Here is a 21,187-nt window from a genome sequence, read left to right as displayed (position 1 = left end):
AAAGAAAGAGAGAAAGTGGCGGCTTCATAGTGTTTGATAAAATAAACAGTAAAGCGTTTGTCAAACCTGAAGCCTTTACCTTCTATTTATAGAATACCACATAGGGTTAAAGTTGAATTATTTGGTATTTAAAATTGAAAAATAAAATGAGAAATAGAAGCTTAGGTGGCCGGCCATACATAGAGGAAACAAGCCTTCCACTTTTCCAACTTTCCTATTTCATCATTTCTAGTTTCCCATTTTCTCAAAGATTGTCAATTCTCTCTTTCAACTACATAAATGTCAAATGTAATTATTTAATAACTATAATTAATTATTAAATAATATATTGTTATTTATTAATAAAAACTAATCAAAGTTTCTGAATTAATAAATATACCCTTTAAACTCTCTATTTACTATTTTACCCTTGCTTAGTGAAAATTCATAAAGCAGACATAGTCTAACTTTTAGAATTATAATTGATTAATTAAAATCAATTAACTGAGTCTTACAAGCAGTATGGTCTCAACTAGTATGGGGACCATGGGTCTATATAACCGAGCTTCCAATAAGTCGAACCGAATTTACCAAGTAAATTCCCTAACTTATTAATTCCTCATTGAAGCCACACTTAGAACTTGGAATTGCACTCTCAGTCATATAGAACGCTCTATATGTTCCACGATATAGACACGTCATTAGTTATCCATTGTTATAACCCTAGTGTGATCAATGATCCTCTATATAGATGATTTACACTGTAAAGGGATTAAATTACCGTAACACCCTACAATGTATTTTATCCTTAAAACACTTAACCCTGTATAAATGATATTTCAGCTAAGTGAAATGAGATCTCCACCATTTATCTTCGTTTGGTTAAGCTCGAAGGAAATCATCCTTTACTTTCTATTTGCTAAATAGAAGCTATAGATTCCATATTTATGTTAGCGCTCCCACTCAATTGCACTACCGTGTTCCCAAAATGTACGTATCACCCTGACCCAAAAGTAGGCTTAACTAACAAATCAAAGAACACGAGTAACACTCTTGAGATTGAACCTAACCATATCAGGATTAAGATCATTTGATCTAGGATCAACAGGTGATATTGAATTGAATAGATATTACGGTAAATTTATATATATCTAATCAAAGTTCAATATCGGTCCCTTCCGATGTATACTCCATACATCCGATACTGGTAAACTTTGCCAATGTCCTGGAAAGGACATAACACTTTTCCAAGGTGTAAGAATACCTATCGCTGATTATACCATGTCAGTCTAAATCCAGTGTTCTGACAAATCAGGGAATAAACTTTTGAACATATAATTAAGATTATATTCCACTGTGCTGACAACATTATAATCTTAACAAATTCATATGTTCTGGACTTAAAAAGAATTCATACATTATATACATATAATCATGAAATAAATCATGTGAACCATGCAACATAAAATGTTATTTCTGATCTTTATTAATAAGTAAATCTGATTATATGAAATGAGTTTTATTTATGGCATAAAACCCAACAAACTCCCACTTGCACTAATATAAAACAAAAAGTGCATTTCAAATAATCATTAACACCTTGATATACAAATCAAGTGTAATAGTAGTAAACTCCTCGTAATAGGATCTGATAGGTTAAATTAAACACAACCTCTTCTCCACCATTACTCTTCCTTAATCACAAAATCCTTGATAATGTGAAATTCCTCTCTATATGTCTACTCTCTTGGGATACTGGATTCTATACTTTTGGGAACTACTTCTTGGTTATTCAGGAAGTAACACTAGTAGTTATGGCAAGTTGGAACGGTGCCACAAATGTATAGAACTTTCCTTAGACTGAATAAGTACCTTTCCTGCAACTTTAACATTCAGTCTCTCTCTGGTAAACTAAGAGATTTTCGATAGGTTTTTACACTTCTCCAAAATCACTACTCCACCCCCAAAGTAATCACCATCTTATCAGCAGACTTTCTAGCACACAGGCAAGTCTTGTAATCTGATGTGGTGTAGTCTAAGAGTTTTAAACACAACCTTATCGACTAACATATACTTCCTCTTCTTAATCTTAAGATTTACTTGATTGTCTTCCAATGTTCTTCTCCTGGATTAATCTGATACTTACTCATTACTCCCACTCAACAGCAGGTGTCTGGTCTAAGGCATACAAAAGCATATCTGAGACCTCTCACTGTTGATTCAAGAAATTCTTTCATGGCTTTATCTTTTCTGGAATAGTTGAGACTTTTCCTTAGATAACTAAAATCTATGCTCAAAAGTTTTGAAGCTTCTATAGATTGCCATTGGAAAAAAAATGCTTCAGCATCTTATGCTTGCATTAGAGTAAGTAATTACCAGCTATACAACAAGCTATAGGTTTAGATAAACTAAAACCTATAATACTAGGAACATGAAGTTTTGTTAAGTCCATTGAATAGACTTATTAACGAAAATTTCCTTTCATGTCCTTGTAACAGAAAACTTTAGGTTACTCCATGTGAATTGATCAAACCATAGTTCTATTGGCTTTCTTCTTAGTTTCTTATCTTGACAATCCATTACTTGTTTAAACTCATAATGGATTTTAATCACTAGTTTCTTCCAAGTCATGAGAAGGTAAAGTTCCTTGAAACTCTCCCACTACGACAAGGTACCGTGAATTATGTCTAAGAAAACTAAATGGTATTGACCTCTTCGGTTGTGTTAAGACAACAGAGGTAGTGGGATCATCTTGTAACGAATAAGATGATAGAACACTTATGGAATCAAGAAAAAAAATTATCTCCTTTATTTGCTACTTTACTTTCAGACTTAGTCATTTTCTTAGAAAAGTAGTATTTGTTTAAACAAACACTTTCTTATCTAATGACTATGGGATGATCCACCCCTAATCACTTAGAATAGCTAACAAACATGCAAACCAGGGTTAGCAGTTCTAGCTTTTCTTAAGATTTCGATTAGGTCATCCATGAATCTAGTAATGATTTACATTAAGTATACAACCATTGCATCATTCTGAAATTATATTACCATAGAAGGATTTAGGCAACGACTAGTAACTAATCATCAATATGCAACTAGAATTTCTGGGGAGGTAAGTTTGGATATAATTCAAAATCAAATTAATGATCTTTGAACTGCATATCTACTAACTTTTTCTCCACCCCTATCAGTTCGCAAGATCTTTAACCACTTACCATTGCTAGAAATTCATGAAATTTTTCAAACATTTCAAATATCTTTTGCATAAGGTAAAATCTAGAGTGATCGTTTTAAGAATACAACGAAGACTCATATCCACCCCTGAATGTACATCCATCTACGAATGAGATGATTATACTTTCAGTGGATATAGGTATATTAAATCTTTGCAGAGAATGATCTTGTCAAAACCACTATGAACAAGGTACAAATGCCATAGATTTATAAAATGTGGTTGTATCTTTTAGTTACAACAGAGAGTTCTTAAAATAGTGCAAGTGGATTCTGGTCACAGAATACTAAACTCATACAGTTTAAATCCATTGAAAGAAAGTGGTTATGAAACACTTGTGAAAGTGTAACTGTATAATTAGTAATTCTTTCTTGGACCACCACTACTAATCTAACTCTAAGATTTGCCTATACAAGTAGGAGATTTCTAAGATTGAGGATTTATATCATTTATAGACCATTCATCCAATGATATGTCATTGAGCTAATTCGAAATGAATAAGCTAAGAGGAATTAGGATAATTTCGTTTTAAATACGAACCCAACGATGCTCCGATTAGCGAGAGTCAAAGTAATCTTATTTATACAACTTCTTATTTCATATTGTAAAATACTAGTCTAAGGTGTAATCAATTGATGAACAACTAGATGTTGCATATACAATATTTATCTTTTGAGATCTAACACTATTATGTTAATCTAATGGTGAAAATCCATTAGGGATTTATCTCATTAGAAAAACAAACCAAGTTAGACCAACAATGAAGATTCAAAATTAAACTACAATTTAATAACAGAAAATAACATGGTTCAATACAAATTCATACACAATTCAGAAATTATTAAGCATATAGCAAGTAGGAATGACAAGTGAAAATACTAAAACATACAATCCTAAATAATCTCCAAGGTTTTCAACAAACTGATATCAGTGTCCCGTTTAGGCGAGAGTCAAAGCTACCATTCATTGAATAGAGTTGTCAGCCCATCTAAAATGATCAACATTCTAGCAACCTTTTATTCGATCAAGATGTGAATTCACATTGTCCCGTTTAGGCAAGAGTCAAGGCTATTCTATCTTATGAGCTTCCACCATTGTTTCATATTCTTGCAAGTCTTATACAGTTGCCACCATTAGGGTGATCAAAACTATATAAAAAACTTACAAGATTACTTATCTTTCGAGATTAAACGGTGATAACATGATAATGAACGTTCCTCCATTAGGGAGGATCACTCACTAAAACCATAGCTATGTAAAACCAACAATGGAGATCGAATATCCTAATAATAATAAAGCTCATTATTTAATGAAAGTTGTATTTTCTTCTAATATTTATTTTAATCAATTTATTTTAAATATATATTTATTTAATTAAAATCCCCAATTTAGAATTAAAAATTCCAAATATAAATTTTAATTTAATATTTATAAATTATACTTAGATGGATATAAAAATAACGTGAATTATTTCCATCTTAGTAATAATTTCCATAAATATTTAGAAAATTATTCAATTTAAGTTGTTTCAAAATTAATTTAAAATAATTTACAACTCAAATTTAATTTTCTATAAATATATATTGCATTACGAAAAATGAACTGTATAAGAATACTACTTTCGAAAATGCTTTAAAATAAAATAAAAATAAAAATAAATCCTGGAAAATTACACTAATTTTATGCTAGCCCAAAATTAATAAAAATTAATTTTCAACAAAAAAATATAATTTTCCTATTTAATTAAATATCCAAGAAAAATTTCAAATATTTAAGTATCATGATTAAAAAATCAACTTAAATATTAATTTTCTATTTAATTAAATATCACTAGAAAAATACTTCAAGCAAAACAGATAATATCTATCTAGACTTTCATGGACTAATTAATTCAATTTCTAATTGTAATATATTTTAGTTCATTTATTTTAATTAATAATTAAATGAAAAAATCATTGATTTAAGTTGGTCCAAAATTAAATAAATAATTTTAAACTTTAATCTATTTTTCAAATATAATTCGAAATTTCTACATTAGAGAAATGTAATTTCGAAATTTTGGGAAATGATTAATAAAATAAAAATAAAATATATTTTGAAAATTATTCAGCTTTAAGTTATTCTGAAATAAGATTCCAAACGTTAAAATAATTTTCAACTTTAATTAAATATCATAACAATATTTAAGTATCATGATGAAAATCAACTTAGATATTGAATTTTTAATTTAATTAAATGTATTAAATTCAAGAAATAAATAATTAAGTATAAAGGAAATTTAATTATTAATTCTAGTTTAATACTAGGAAAATATACTAAACTTAGATTGTACCAAAATTAATTAATAAGCAATTAATTTCACAAACAATGATATTTTCCTATTTAATATTAGAAATAATAATTAGTACTAGAAATAACTATCTAGAATATATATCATTAACTAAGTGTTTTTCTAAAATTAACTTTAAAATATTAAAATAAAAAATAAATTTCATATATTTCAAAAGTTAATTATGTTGTCAATTCAATTTTAATTAGGTTAGACTAATATAATTAACCTAATACAATTATTTAAATAAGGCAAATGGGCCTTCACAATTGGGGTAGTTCATGTGAGGGGGAGCTGGGTTCAGTATGTCGTACCCACTTCTATTGGCCCCCAACTCTCACACAAGGCCCAAAAGAGAGGAATTTAACCTTTAAATAAACAATTGTTATTCATTGAATAAGCCCAAATGTAATTGGACCTAAATAAATTTACTTATGTCAAAATTTATTTTAGCAACCTAGTCCATTTACTTAGTAAAACTTAAATGGGCTTCCTATATGCATCTAAGCCCAAAAACAAACATATAGGCTCACACAGGTCAAATGATTTGGATGGGCCCTATCATGTTACTAGGTTTACACAGATGAAAGAAGCACAAAATTTACTTGTTACAAATTATTTATAAGATCTATTGACAATTGGACTATGATTAAAATCAGATCATTGGATCTGTCAAAAAGTTAATCATACCAATTTAGATCAGATAAATAATAGGTTTGTTAAAAAAAGTTTTGAATAAACAATATAAAATAAACAAACATTGTCCATGTAACAGATGTGAAAATAAGATATTAATATAATTAAATTATTATTCTTAAATTAACCAAATAAAGGAAACTAATTTTAAAATATCTAGGTTTATTTGAATCAAATTAAATTAAATATCTAATAAGATCAATGATTTGAAAGGAAAGAATCTTCAATATCACTTTCAGATCTTAAAATTTAATAAAATTAAAGTAATAAAATAAAGCAATTTTAAAATAGATTTGGTTAGATAATTATTATTTTAGGAATAAAATAATAAATGAATAATAATTACCATAATTATATGTCAAAATATCTCAAATTATGCAACATTGAAATTTCTACAAAATATCTATGTTATTTAAATATTTAAGATATTTCGAATAAGAAAAAAAATGATATATATAGAAAAAATATCATTTTTATACTTATAATTTATAAATAATTAAATATTTAACAAAATAAAAAATTTTGAATTTGAAAATAATATGGTAAGTATATCTATAAAAATATCTATTTTAATTTCAAATTTATTAATTATTTAATTTGTCATATAAGATAATTTTTATATAATATTTTAAATAAAAAGATAAAGTTATTTTTTAATTTAAAATATCTTAAATATCAAAATATCTAATCTTATAATTAAATAATAAATAAATATTAAAGAACTTAACAAATTTTTAAATCTGACCATAATAGGAAATATTTAAAATTGGAAACATTCCAAAATAGAAATATTTAAAAATTGAAAAAATTCCAAATTGAAAATATTTAAAATTGGAAATATTTCTATTTAGAAATATTTAAAAATGGAAAAATGAATTTGGGGTAACAATCCCATGAAAAAATTGGATTTTTGGGAAAAAATCCCAAAAAATCGCAATTTAGGGGAAAGCAGCTTAGGAGGCTGCACGTGCAGCCCAGGAAGGCTGCACGTAGCCTCCTACGCGCGCGGATGGAGTGCACTCAGCCGAGATTTCTCGGTGTCTGCAGGGTGCGTCTCGGCTGACGCAGGGTGACACGGACGTGTCACGCGCGCGCGGGTGGGTTGCGATTGAGCACCCATGTGTACCCGAAATTCCAGTTTTCCAAAATTCATAACTTTTTCAATTTTTATCAGAATCGAGTTCCGTAAAAACAAAAATTGCTTAATTTTTCACAAGGAATCCAAATAAAATATTTTCAAAAATCGAGAAAATATTTTTCATGGAAAAAGTACTGTACAACATCAACATTCATCAACTAACACATAAACCAACATGAAACTATCTAAATCAACACAGAAACATATAACACATTGTTTTAATTCATATTACATGAAAGTAAATCATCTCTTTCAACTACATAATTGTCAAATCTAATTATTTAATAACTATAATTAATTATTAAATAATATATTGTCATTTATTTTATTTATTAATAAAAACTAATCAAAGTTTCTCAATTAATAAATATACCCTTTAAACTCTCTATTTACTGTTTAACCCTTGCTTAGTGAAAATTCATAAAGCAGACATAGTCTAACTTTTAGAATTATAATTGATTAATTAAAATCAATTAACTGAGTCTTACAAGTAGTATGGTCTCAACTAGTATGGGGACCATAGGTCTATATAACCGAGCTTCCAATAAGTCGAACCGAATTTACCAAGTAAATTCCCTAACTTATTAATTCCTCATTGAATCCACACTTAGAACTTGGAATTGCACTCTCAGTCATATAGAACACTCTATATGTTCCACGATATAGACACGTCATTAGTTATCCATTGTTATAACCCTGGTGTGATCAATGATCCTCTATATAGATGATTTACACTGTAAAGGGATTAAATTATCGTAACACCCTACAATGTATTTTATCCTTAAAACACTTAACCCTGTATAAATGATATTTCAGCTAAGTGAAATGAGATCTCCACCATTTATTTTCGTTTGGTTAAGCTCGAAGGAAATCATCCTTTACTTTCTATTTGCCAAATAGAAGCTATAGATTCCATATTTATGTTAGCGCTCCCACTCAATTGCACTACCGTGTTCCCAAAACGTACGTATCACCCTGACCCAAAAGTAGGCTTAACTAACAAATCAAAGAACACGAGTAACACTCTTGAGATTGAACCTAACCATATCAGGATTAAGATCATTTGATCTAGGATCAACAGGTGATATTGAATTGAATAGATATTACGGTAAATTTTAATATATCTAATCAAAGTTCAATATCGGTCCCTTCCGATGTATACTCCATACATCCGATACTGGTAAACTTTGCCAATGTCCTGGAAAGGACATAACACTTTTCCAAGGTGTAAGAATACCTATCGCTGATTATACCATGTCAGTCTAAATCCAGTGTTCTGACAAATCAGGGAATAAACTTTTGAACATATAATTAAGACTATATTCCATTGTGCTAACAACACTATAATCTTAACAAATTCATATGCTCTGGACTTAAAAAGAATTCATACATTATATACATATAATCATGAAATAAATCATGTGAACCATGCAACATAAAATGTTATTTCTGATCTTTATTAATAAGTAAATCTGATTTTATGAAATGAGTTTTATTTAGGGCATAAAACCCAACAATATAGGCCCATGCTCCCCATACTAGTTGAGACAATACTGCTTGTAAGACTCAATTCATTAATTTTAATTAATCAATTATAATTCTAAAATTAGATTATGTGTTATTTAAATTTTTTTACTAAGTTAGGGCTTAATTGTGAAGAAAAGAGATTCTAGGGTTTATTTGTTAATTCAGAGACTTTATTAAGTCTAATTAATTTATAAATATATGAAATGATAATTTTATTTGATAATTAATTTTAATTATTAAATAAATATTTTTGGCATTTAAGTGGTTGAATTAGAAAATATGGTATTTATGAAAGAATAGGATAAATAGTTAAAAAATGATAAAATTGCAAGTGGTGGGCCCACATCCTATGGCTCACCACTATTGCTTAATTTTATAATATATTTATCAATTTTTTAATGCCAAATAATTCAAACCTAAACCTAGAAGAATTCCTATAAATAGATAGTGATGGACTCAAATTGAAAGTAGATAGTAGTTGATGCACTTAAGCCTTTCACTCAAAATTTGAGCCTTCTCTCTTCTCTCTCTATTTTCGAAACTCTCTCTCTCTCTCTCTCTCTCTCTCTCTCTCTCTCTCTCTCTCTCTCTCTCTCTCTCTCTCTCTCTCTCTCTCTCTCTCTATTTTCGAATCCTTCTCTCGCTTTCTCTTCTATATTCGAACCCTATAGTGATAGAGTACATGCCCACACATAGCAAGTTGGTACTCAATCATAGTGTGTAAGACTATGAAGAATCCAATCTATTGAAGGATAATCGGGCGCAAATCTTGGTGATACTTTGCTATAGAAAGAATACAAGGGTTAGAGATCTGAGTTGAATGAGTCATTTAATTCTGCTGCAACCAATGTAAGATTTCTTGAACTTTATATGTGTTTAAATTCCATTTTTTAGAAATTCATATTTAGGATGTTAAACAACATACATGGTAGTAAATCTAGATCCTGGTAAAATAATCCTTAACAACTGGCCTCAGAGCCATGGTAATGATTTACTTTCATAAAATATGAATTTAAAACGATGTTTGTATTGATTTGGATGTGTTCATGTTGGTTTATGTGCATATTTGATGATTGTATGAAAATTTCAATTTATGATGATAAATATTTTTTTATTTCATTTTGAAAATATATTTTTTTTTTTTTTGGAAAGTAGAGGAAAAATTTATAAATTTAGTCTTTTAGAGAACTCAATTTGTATTTTTTATGAAATAGTTATGATTTTTTGAATTTAGATGAAAATATCTAATTTTGGGAGCAACACGTGTGCACGCGGATGAGGTTCACTCGGCCAACATGCTTCTTCAAACAAGTGCCTGACCGGGGATACTCGGACAAGGCCCTGTATGAAGGGCTGCTCATGCTGAGCTCCCTCAGCCAACAGAGGCTGCACACAGCCTTTTCCCTCGCCCATTACCCTTCATGCGCGTGGGATGCATACCCCTGTGCCCAATTTTGTTTTTGTCATATCTTTTGATTCAAAAATTATTTTTTAGTTAAACAAAATTGATAATATCCTAACCATAAAATATCTTATTTTCAATTTTGTTTATTTTTGTTATATTTAATTTATTAAATTATAAGATTAGAAATATCTAAATTTTTAAATTAAGATATTATATTATCTTATTAAATATTTAATTAATTTAAATTATTTAGATAAACTGAAAATTTGAAAATTAGTTAGATATTTGAATTTCAGTTAGAATTTTAGATATTTAGGAGATTTGTTAGATTTTAAATATTTTTTGTTTTTTATTTTTTCTAACAACTTAAATTTTAAATGCTAGTTAAGATATATTTCAAATATTTTCTTTAAAATAGAAATATCTTAACCTATTTTCCAATTATCTGTTACTTGTTTGTTATGTTTGTTTATTTATTTATTCAATTTTTTTTTCACAAACTTATTATTTATTTCATCTAAATTGCTATGATACAATAGTCAATAGATCTTATAAATAATTTGTAACAAGTAAATTTTGTAATTTCTTTCATCTCTGTAAACCTAGAAACATGATAGGACCCATCCAAATTATTTTACTTGTGTGAGCCTACATGTTTGCTTTTGGGCTTAGATGCATATAGGAAGCCCATTTAAGTTGAATTAATTAAATGGACTAGGTTGCTAAAATAAAATAGGAAAACTTACAAAAATACTGACTTTTGGCTCGATCTTTACAAAAATACTGACACACGACAAAAATAACCACGAGAACACCCAGAAAACAATCATTAACTCCAGCAAGATGGAGCAAGCAAAGTAAAATTAACGTCAAAAAAATAAATTATGAAAAACTACCGTAAAATAATACTAAAACAAATCAAAAAAACAAAAGAATAAAAAAATAATTTTAAAACCTAACCACCTTCTGCACAGCCTCAACACCCGATGCAATAGAGGCTATATTTGCAAGCTCAGTTCTGAAAAATCAGATGAAGAAAAAAAACGTGACTGAAAACTTTAAAAACTAAAGAAAAAAAATGAAAAAAAGATGAAGAAGAAGAACTGAATAAGAAATAAAATTGGGCCAAAAAAATGAAGAAGAAGATGAAGAGGAGAGAGAGCTCAAAAACAATGAAAGACAAATAATGTGTGTGTGTGGTTACCTATTAATTCAAGAGGAATATATACATATATATAGGGATATGATTTTGTCCCGTGATGTACTTTCACGGAATGTATTTCGTGGTACATTAGATGGGTCTCAGGGTACATTAAATGAGTGTCAGGGTACGTTTCTACTTTTTAATCCTAATTACCCCTAGATCAATCTCAGCCGTTCGATCAAATAACTCCCTCATCTGACGGCTGTCGTACATCATGAATTACAATCCGTGAAAGTACAATAACGGGATAAAATCATATCCCTATGTATATATATATAAATAAACATGTATATTTTTCTTGAGAATGATGAGATCACATGTGTTGTTGTCTAAATTTAAAAAAACAATATACAAATAAAAATATGTATTAAAAGGTGATTCAACTTTTCATCATAAAACTTAAGTAAAAAAAAAAATAAAAATATAAAAATTGTCACAAAAGTGACATGTCCAATCAAATCAGTAATTAAAGTGTATGTGTTTACTCATTGATTCAAGAGAAATATATATGTATATATATATATGTGACTATTTAATGGTTATATTTTTATTGTAATCATCATGGTTACATTTTTCTTTGACCTGTAATAACAGGTTACTATAATAGGTAAATATTTTTTTTTAGAATTAATTAATTATAATTAACTATTTTTTTAAAATAATTAATTAAATATTTAAAAAGAGCTCTTTTAGCAATTAATATTTATAAATAATTTTTTTATTTATATTTAAATCCTTACTCTAATTATTTTAACAATTAAGCTATTTAATTATAATATTTACAATAAAATTTATTTAATTAAACTTCTCTACACAAATTAAAATTCTCTTCTTATAATAAATTTTTAAGTAATTAATTATTTTGTTACAATTAGATAAACTAAGTATGAGGCCTCAAGCTAGTCAATCGATAGTGTAGCCTTTTTTTTTCTAAAAAATTCTTCAACTTGTTTCTCTTTTTACTTTTTAAATATTTAAATAAAAAAATTAAATATTTAAGTGTAATAATTTAAAATTAAGATTACAAGTATAATAAAATTTAACTTATGAAATTATGTGTATAATTTTAAATTATAAAAAGTTTTGCTATAAATTTTTTAATAATTTAAGTGGAAAAAAATAAATTACTAAAAGATCCTTATATAGTAATAAATTGTAAAAAATTAATTAATAATTATGATTATTTTAATTTTAAAATATAATTAATCTTAATTAAAGTTTTATAAGGAAATAAATTCTTAGGTTACTTTTAGGTTATAAGTTATTTATTATTTATTTTTATTTAATTTTCAAATTAATGACAACCATTTAATATTAATTCAATGGCTTAAAAAAATGTAACCATTACAATAAAAATGTAACCATTGAAACCTCTTCTATATATATATATACATATATATATAAACACATATATTTTTTCTTAAATGGAGGAGTCACGTGGGTTCTTGTCCATTTTAATTTTTTATTATCAATTTTAAGTAAAAGTGATATGCCTAATCAAATCAACACTTTTTACAAACTTAAAATATAATAAAATTGGTTAAAATAAATGTTGAACCGCCAAGTTTTAACGAAATAGCACAAAAAATGTTTTAATAGAAAAATATAGTATACAATATAATAATAGGCTAGTAAAATTGTAATTTATGCATATAAAAGTGAAATTGTAAAAAAAATTAGGAAATCTAGTACCAGATGTAAATTTTCCAATAAAATATCACATAAGATGCATTTAAATTAGGCTAAATTAGTATAGGGCTTATTCAATGAATAACAATTATTTATTTAATGGTTAAATTCTTCTCCTCTGGGGCCCATTAGTAGTGGGTACGACATAGTGACACAACCCTCCCTCACACGAAGCACCCCAATTGTGAAGACACATTTGCCTTATTTAAATAATTGTATTAGGTTAATTATATTAGTCCAACCTAATTAAAATTAAATTAGCAATATAATTAGTTTTAAAATATATGAAATTTATTTTTCATTAAATTATTTTTAAATTAATTTTAGAAAAATACTTAGTTTAATGAGATATATTCTAGATAGCTATTTCTAGTAACTAATTTTTTTAATATTTAATTAATTAGAAAAATATATTTAAGTTAAAAATTAATTATTTTAATTAATTTTAGATCAACTTAAATTAGAATATTTTTCTTAATATTAAATTAGAATTAATAATTAAGTTGATTTTATTCAAGATACTTAATTATTTGTTTATTATATTTAATACATTTATTTAAATAGAAAATTTAAATATTTAAATAAATTTTATCTAGATACTTAAATATTAGTTATTTTCAGCACATTTATTTAGACAGAAAATTATATATAAGTTAGAAATTTTAATTTCAAAAGAACTTAAGTTAGAATAATTTTCAGAATATATTTTCTTTTATTAATCATTTCCCATTAAATTTCGAAATGCATTATATTTAATGCAGATATTTTGATTTTTTTTTTTAAAAAAATAGATTACAGTCGAAAATTAATTTTTTAATTAATTTTGGACCAACTTAAATTAAGTAAATTTTTTATTAATAATTTATTAAAATAAATAGACTAAAATATATTATATTTTAATTAAAAAATAAGTAATTAGTTAGTGAAATATCTAGACAATTATTTTCTGTATACTTGTGGTATTTTTCTAGTTGTATTTGAATAAATAGAAAATTAATATTTAAGTTAATATTATTCGAGATACTTAAATATTTGATATTTGTCTAAGAAATTTAATTAAATAGGAAAAAAATATTTACATTGAAAATTAATTTATTAATTAATTTTTTACCAGCATAAATTAGATTAATTTTTCAGGATTTATTTTATTTTATTTTATAATATATTTCGAAAATGTATTTATTTTAAATACATTGAATTTTGAATTTTTCCATATTTATTTATAGAAAATTAAATTTTAGTTGAATATTAATTTTAATTAATTTTGGACCAACTGAAATTAAGTAATTTTCATATTATTTATGGAGAATTATTACTAAAATGGAAAATAATTTTATTTATTTGCAGATCTATCTAAGTATAATTTATAAATATTAAATTAAAATATATATTTAGAGTTTTCTAAATTAGTAATTTTAATTGAATAAATATATAATTAAAATAAATATTAGATGAAAATACACTTTAAATAATGACCTTTATTGTAAGGATATTTGATCTCCATTGTTGGTTCTACATAGTTCTTGTTTTAGTGAGATTCATCCCCAATAGATGGACGTTCATTAGCAATTTAACGCCATAGAATCTTAGAAGATAAGTATTATTGTAAGTATTTTCTTAGTAACTGTTATACCCAAAATTCGGCGAGCACATCAGAGGAAGACACGTTTCAAGCTGGGAAGACTAAAGAACTCAAACACATAATCATAATTACACTTGACATGGAATAACTCGTTAAAAGCATAATTAACAGTCTTATGCGAGATAAAAACGTACTAAATTTTGCCATGTGCATCGATGAGAAACCATGTAACTTTAGGTGTACGAGATGAGGCACTAACCTCGTTATGTGGATGAGATATAATGAGAATGGAGATACTTAGCGTATAATGTACAGTATACAAACCAAGTACAAATAGATGGGTGAACCAAAGTGAGAGATAGCGAGGCATCCACCTCGCCATAAGAGGGCATGCACGCGAAAAAGATCATCTCGTCACCAGAAACTGCAGTTGTCAGAATTAAAGTAAAAGCATTATCAACCTTGGGAAGACATATGTTAACTCGACTCCATTCCCAGCGAGGCATTCCAATACGATAAGGCTTACCATATATCTTTAATACACGTTCATTTTGGCCCAGTAAAAGCGGGATGTTCACAGCTGTGTAAAATTTAAATAATAACCGCGTTTGCTTAACGTGATATGTAATCAGATCCCATGATTTCAGGGGATAATCGTTGTAAAAAGATTACAGTCAACTTTGTAATTACTGCCTACTATGTGATTATAAATAGTGGCAAGTAAGACCAAAAAAAAGGGGGAACGGGAAAAATCATACAGGAGAGGCCCTGAAAAATGTTCAGAAATCTAATAAGATTGACTCGTGGACTATGCAAAATTTTAACTGAAAAACCATGTAAAAAAATCATGTGTGCGCATACTTTTTATTTTACACCTTTTATTTTTTTCTGTGTGATATTGTCACTATTAGGCTCAAATTTGGTTAATGAAAATTTACGTTAATAGTTTGGTGCTTTCATTGAGAGCCTTTGTGAAAAAAGCTCAGAAAAAAAAAGCCTCCTAACATAAAAGTGATGGATGACAACAAAGAAGATAGTCCTCATGAAGAAATCAATCATCGTCCTAGAAAAGAGCCTCTGAGTCCTCAGGGTTCTTTTGATTCATCACCTGAACTGGCCACTGGCTCTGGGAAAACCCAGTATTGGGGACTCAGACTCGAAGGGCCTAGGATAAACAACGGTCGGTCACTTCCTAACCAAGTTGATGAGGATGGCGCCTACGACCAACTAGGTACATACCAATCGTTGAGTTAGAAAACCGTCATCTTAGGCGCCGACTGGAGGAAGCAAACTGGTGTAATACCGAATTAGAGCGTGAAATAGCCGCAGTCAAGGTGGCACTGGAGAATAGTTCCCAAGATCAACTTGACCTTGGAGACAGAGATCCACGAGGCAAAGCTCGTACCTCATAAACCAAGGGGCAGGAGACAACCCAAAGATATTTCTAGAACTCTCAGGAGAGGCAACCTGAGGAAATTGAGGAAAGTCTTGGGACACAACCTGGGACATGTGGAACATCAGTCGGAGATTGCCAACCCTCTCTCCATGTTCATAAGAAAGGAGCTCTCGCAAACCCCTATAGGGGGAATGAGGTGAATCAAACCTTAAGAGGAAGAGCAGAACGAGAAGAGGCGAGGGATACCGCGAGGCGTACAGTGTCTCATAAGAGATCAATGCGAGGAGGAGAGAACACTCGTTGCAGCCATGATCAAGAAGGCATAATGCAACATATAGGAAGAGCAAGGTCTGATAGCTATCACGACCGGTGTGACCTACTAGAACATTTGAACTTGAGAAAACCTAATCTTCGTCAACGACTTGGTCCAAAACAAAGGGATTTTACTCCATTTGCGAATGGCCGAGTTGGAGAATAAGTTCAGAAGGCATCAAGTCAGGGAACTCAGAAGGCAATAGGGGTATGATTCTGTTGAAGAATTTGAGTTGGAAGCCTTAGGATCAAAGAGGAAAGACGATTCCAAAAGGATGTCCAAGGATAAGAAATAGAAGAAACACAACAAATATATACCCCTTTATGCTGAATATACCGAGCTTAATGAAACTCGGGAAAATATCTACCTCGCACATGTATAGGAAGTCATTTTTAACGAGCCAAAACCTATGAGACACGCGAGATGCAAAAGGGTGTTGGAATTATTTTACCAGGATCTATATTTACTAAAAAGTATGTTTCATTAACATCCTAATATGAATTCTAAAACAATGAAATAAACACATAAGGGTTTAAGAAAACCTTACATTGGGTGTAGCGGAATATAATGACTCCTTCTGTTCAGATCTCTAGCCCTTGATTCCTTTTTGTAGCAGAGAATTATCAAGATCTAAACCTGGATCTCTTTCTCTCCTTCTTGAGCCCGATTCTCCTTCTTGTTGATTGGATTCTTCACAGTCTTCCACACTGTGATTGAGATACCACTTGATGTGTGTGGCCACTCACTCTATCACTAATGGCTAAATAATATTTGTGAAGAGAGGCTATAGTGTTTTCGAAATTGAAGAAGAAAGAAGAAGGAAGAGGTCTCATCTAGGTTTTTAGCTTTGGAGGCATTAGAGTCATTAGTTGGATGATGAGACCATAGCCTTCCTTTTATGCTATTCTGCAATAGGATAAGGGTTGAATTATATGGATTAAAATAGAATAAAATATTGGGCAAAAAACATATGTGGCCGTGCACTTCAAAGGGACCCATCTCTAGTTACAATTTTGCCACTTTATTTCAACCACTTATTCTTCCTTTCAACAATACCATATTTTCCAATTCAAACCTATAAATGTCAAAACTATTTATTTAATAATTAAAATAATTATCAAATAAAATTGCCATTTATAATATTTATTAATTAGACTACATAAAGTCTCTTAATTAACAAATAAACCCCAAAACACTATTTCTTCACAATCAAGCCGTAACATAGTGAAAAATTCATAAACTAGACATAGCATCATTTTAGAATTATAATTGATTAATCAAAATTAATTAACTGAGTCTTACAAGCAGTATAGTCTCAACTAGTATGGGGACCATGGGCCTATATAACCGAGCTTCCAATAAGCAGAACTAGAACTTACCAAGTAAATCCACTGACTTATCAATTCCTTGTTGCATCCACGCATAGAACTTGGAATTGCACTCCCAGTCATATAGAACGCTCTATATGTTCCACGATATAGATACGCCATTAATTATCCATTGTTATAATCTCAATAATCAATGATCCTCTATAGATGATCTACATTGCATAGGGATAAAATTACCGTTACACCCTTTCAATGTATTTTATCCTTAAAACACTTGCCACCTATAAATGATATTTTAGTGAAATAATATAATCACTAAAATGAGATCTCAATCATTTATCTCTATTTAGCAAGCTCGAAGGAAATCATCGTTTCACTTCTAAATACATATAGAAGTTATAGATTCCATATCTATGATTAGCACTCCCACTCAATTGTACTACCATGTTCCCAAAATGTATGTATCACCCTGACCAAAAAGTAGGCTTAACTAACAAATCAAAGAACACGAATAACACTCTTGAGATCGAACCTAATCATGTTAGGATTAAGATCATTTGATCTAGGATCAACTAGGTGATATTGAATTGAATAGATATTACGGTAAGTTTATCATATCTAATCAAAGTTCAATATCGGTCCCTTCCAATGTATACTCCATACATCTGATACTGGTAAACTTTGCCAATGCCCTGGAAAGGACATAACACTTATCCAAGGTGTAAGTATACCTATCGCTGATTATCATGCCAGCCTAAATCTAGTGAACTGACAAATCAGGGAATGAAACTTTCGAACATATAATCAAGATTATATTCCACTGTGCTGACAACACTATAATCATTAACAAATACATATGTTTTGGACTTAATAGAATTTATACATTAAATATAATCATGAAATAAATCATGTGAACCATTCAACATAAAATGTTATTGCTGATCTTTATTAATTAGTAAATTTGATTATATTGAAATGGGTTTTATTTAGGGAACAAAACCCAACAAAGGGACCCAACGAAACGGTGTGAATACCATGGAGATATTGGACATACCACAGAAGAGTGTCGTCAGTTGAAAGATGAGATAGAAGGTCTCGTAGCGTAATGACACTTTCAACGATATGTAAAGGGGCAGGACAATGCCCATGATCAGTCTGATCTGCCCAGTAACTGGAGTGACTAGGGATCATAACCTTCCTTTGTAGGAGGAAAGGACATCTCAGTTATCTCGAGAGGGAACGCGTTACAAGAAGACAAGGGGCAGTTACTCTGGTAAAGTAATTACATAAAATTATTGCAAAATAAGTAAATATCGGCTTGCTATGATTGCCGTATCAAGCTGCTACCCTGGGATATGACAGGGATTGACCCTAGATATTGAAACAATTGAGGGAATATGTTAGGGATTGACCCTGAACATCAAAACCCATTCTATCAAAACCAGATGCTTAAATAAAAAATTGAACTGGGGAAGTTCTTATGAGATTAATGATTGTAAATCGCATCACTGATGTAATATTTTGAACTTCAGCAGTGACTAAAATAATCATTTCTTTCAACAAGTAATTATAAAGTGTAAACTCTTTAAAATTACTTGAGGGGCATATATGTATGATCAATCGAAATTTATCTAGAAATACATCATACAATGCAAACCCACCACTTCAAAAATAAAAAAAATTTGAAAGTTTTTTAAAAGGTCCTCGACCAAAAATTTTTGACGAAAGAGGGGTCAAACTGTTATAACTCTCTGACCAAATCTTTTTGACGAAAGAGGGGTCGAATCGTTATAACGCCCTGATCAAACGTTTCTGACGAGAAATGGATCAAACAACTATAATTTTTTGTTCAAAACCTATCCGACGAGAAAGGAAAATCAAAAGTTATAAATGAGATGTAACTCATAACTCGCGCATAAAGTTGAATACTAACGCCTCACGCTAAATGAATGTATTAAACGAGGCATCAAAGTGTCTTAAAAAGATACTTAAACCTAACACGTGGGTAGAAGATCTAACTACTCATGTAAGCAATAAAGATATATACAAAGTGACAAGGTCATTAAAAATATATTTAAGTTTGCTTGAAAGATCCCTTCTGATGATCGCGAGGCAGAACTAATGACTGCTCACAAATTGACGGTAGGGCAGAAGATAAGCCGCTCGCACATAAAGTAGGTTATTAACTACTTAACGTTAGAAAAAAAATACGAGCAATGGAAACTTCTAATAAATCTTATGCATATCATTGTTTAAATTGTCAATGAAATGTAGGCAAACAACCACATGTTGAAGTTTAAACTTAAAATTAAAAAGCAAAGTTGGCCATCCAACTTCGCAAATATGTCTTTACAAAAAGTGCCACCAGGGGCAAACCATTGTCTCAGCCAAAAGGCCATTTTTTAAAAAAATAATAAAAGGGAGATAAATAAAAAACCAAGTCTACATGGTGGGAGACTTGGATGGATTTTCTTCTTCTTCTTCCTCTGCCTCGACCCCTTCCTCCTCTGCCCTGGACTTCTTCCAGAAAGCCAGAGTTTCCTCTTCCCTCTCCTCCAGGAAGCTTGTGTCTATATTAGGATTCGCCATCCAGGCTCGATATAAAGTACGAAGGCCGACCTTGTTGCATCGTTCTGTGGTCTCGATCTCCTTCTCAGCGAGCTTCTTCTCAAATTCACCAGCTTAGGCCTAAATGGTCTTCTCGGCTTCTTCTTTTGACTTCTTAGCTTCTTGTTTGAGGCCAGTGATTTCCTACTAGGCGTCGTCCTGTTGCTTAATCACATTCCTGCATTGGGATAGTAATTTCTGGACCTCGCCCTCCAAATATTTGAGCCGCTTCAAAAGTCATCGATTGGAAGCAAAAGAAATGAAAGAAGCCTGGAGAATTATGAACAAATGAATGTGAGAAAAGAGAAAAGAAATAATAATAATAATACGACCAACTTACCATGAAGTTGTAGTCCAAGTTCTTCAAAAGCATCTCTTATGGACTCCCAAGATTGATTAGATCCTAATCAGGGGGAAGGAGAGTCTTAAGTTTGTGCCAGCAAGCAATCCCGTACGCCTGGGCAAATTTAGATCCAACCTATCCCACTGCGGCCGACAAGGTGTCAATGGCCTTGCTCGAGGAGATAGAAGCATGGGCTTGTTGGAATATATTTTACCAGGATCTCGATTTACTAACAAGTATGTTTTTAACATCCTAAATATGAATTTCTAAAATGAAGAAAATAAACACATAAAAGGTATGAGAAACCTTACATTGGTTGCAGTGGAATTAAATAACTCCTTCCGCTCAAATCTCTAACCCTTGTATCCTTTCTATCGCAGAGTATCACTAAGATCTGAGCCCGAAACTCCTTCAAT

Source organism: Cannabis sativa, chromosome 2 (genome assembly GCF_029168945.1).
Source record: "Cannabis sativa cultivar Pink pepper isolate KNU-18-1 chromosome 2, ASM2916894v1, whole genome shotgun sequence".
NCBI classification, from domain to species: domain Eukaryota; kingdom Viridiplantae; phylum Streptophyta; class Magnoliopsida; order Rosales; family Cannabaceae; genus Cannabis; species Cannabis sativa.
This window is presented reverse-complemented; position numbering follows the sequence as displayed.